Below are 1,914 nucleotides of genomic sequence, written 5' to 3' on the forward strand. Positions count from 1 at the left end.
CTTACACAAGTGATTACATATTACAATTGCTGTTGTATATTACCGTTGCATAGTTGAAGAAATAGTATAATATATACCCTGGCACTAGGTGGTAAACCATGATTTTAATCTAGTTCCTCTTGTTTCCAGAATCCGTGTACTTTGCAAATGCTGGTCTGCTTTTCCTTTTCACAAGTGTTTAATAACCTAGAGTAATCTTTGGATCACATGGAAAAGGAAAACATTAGATCCTCAATATTATATCTTAATTCCAAGTTTCTGAGAAGTTAATATGGAAATTGTTTTTTCTGAAAATAATATATCTTGATTTTATAATACAATAATATATATTTTATTTTATGTAAATAAAAATGAATGACTTAATCCATAAAATTAAATAATACATGTGTATATTGATGTATTGTGTGTGCGTGTGTGTGTGTGTGTGTGTAGATATATATATATATATATATATATATATATATATATATCTACTCACACACACAGATATCAGCGTGTGAAAAAGAGGAGGGATGTGGGCTGGAAACGTCTGGCGCGCCTCGCTCTTTGGAGTGCCCTGCAGACGCCCTGCGCAGTCAGCGCTGGCTCAGCTGCGCGGCATTCTGGAGGGGGAGATGGAAGGGATCCGCGAAGCTGGCAGCTGGAAGAGTGAGAGGGTCATCATGTCCCGTCAGGGGCCGCACATCCACGTGGGCGGCGTCTCCAGAGGAATCCTTAACTTCTGTGCCTACAACTATCTGCGCCTGAGCAGCCACCCCGAGGTGATCCAGGCAGGTCTGCAGGCTCTGGAGGAGTTTGGAGCTGGCCTTAGCTCTGTCCGCTTCATCTGTGGAACACAGAGCGTTCACAAGAATCTAGAAGCAAAAATAGCCCGTTTCCACCAGCGGGAGGATGCCATCCTCTGTCTCAGTTGTTTTGATGCCAACGCCGGTCTCTTTGAGGCCCTGCTGACCCCTGAGGACGCGGTCCTGTCGGACTAGCTGAACCACGCCTCCATCATCGACGGCATCCGCCTGTGCAAGGCCAACAAGTACCGCTATGGCCACCTGGACATGGCTGACCTCGAAGCCAAGCTGCAGGAGGCCCAGAAACATCGGCTGCGCCTGGTGGCCACCGATGGAGTCTTTTCCATGGATGGCGACATCGCACCCCTGCAGGAGATCTGCCGCCTCGCCTCAAGATATGGCGCCCTGGTCTTTGTGGATGAATAAGATGCCACAGGCTTCCTGGGGCCCACAGGACGGGGCACAGATGAGCTGCTGGGTGTGATGGACCAGGTATACACACACACACACACACACACACACACACACACACACACACACACAGATGAATATATGGAGGAATGTGTGTACATTTATGTGTGTAAATGTTTTTTAAATATTTCTGGAAATAGCAAGAATACACCACAGCCTTCGGTGAGAGACTTTGCACTCTTTAATGATACTATGCACTTTTGTACTAACAGGAACCAAGTTGTTCTGAAAACTAATAATTGATTCATTGTTTTTGGTAACTTTTATAAAGCTACAGTCTACTCCAATTTGTAGATTATTTTCAGTAAGTAATAGTTGTAACCTCTTTAAAAACCAAAGTTAAAATAATATTTTGAAGATTTGTTGAAGATAACTTTATAATGTTGGCACCATCAACCAACACTATTCCAAGACCTTGACATGCAGTTAGGAGATTAAATAAATGCTTTGTATAATATTATTCAATGACAGCCATTAAGTTGTTATTTAATCACCTATGATGAAGAAAGTTTTACTTTTAGAAAATTTGTGTTCCATTCACTGCCTAAATTTTTTCTGGAAAAGATTTCTGAGAAAAATGTGTTTTCGTTACTGATAAATTTACAGTAACTGGCATTTGCTTGAGTGGAAGATAATGTTTCCTGGGCAAGAAAGAAAG

The 1,914-nt window shown here is 42.2% G+C and overlaps 1 pseudogene across 1 annotated transcript; it reads left to right on the forward strand.

Moving 5' to 3' along the window:
• Window positions 1–511: 511 nt before the first annotated feature.
• LOC116561222 lies at window positions 512–1,207 on the forward strand (annotated as a pseudogene). Its single transcript, XR_004273340.1, has one exon. The product of XR_004273340.1 is annotated as a 2-amino-3-ketobutyrate coenzyme A ligase, mitochondrial pseudogene (transcript).
• The last annotated feature ends 707 nt before the right edge of the window (window positions 1,208–1,914 follow it).

Source organism: Sapajus apella, unplaced genomic scaffold, assembly GCF_009761245.1.
Source record: "Sapajus apella isolate SASKATOON/1434 unplaced genomic scaffold, GSC_monkey_1.0 scaffold28, whole genome shotgun sequence".
In the NCBI taxonomy this organism is placed as follows: Eukaryota; Metazoa; Chordata; class Mammalia; order Primates; family Cebidae; genus Sapajus; species Sapajus apella.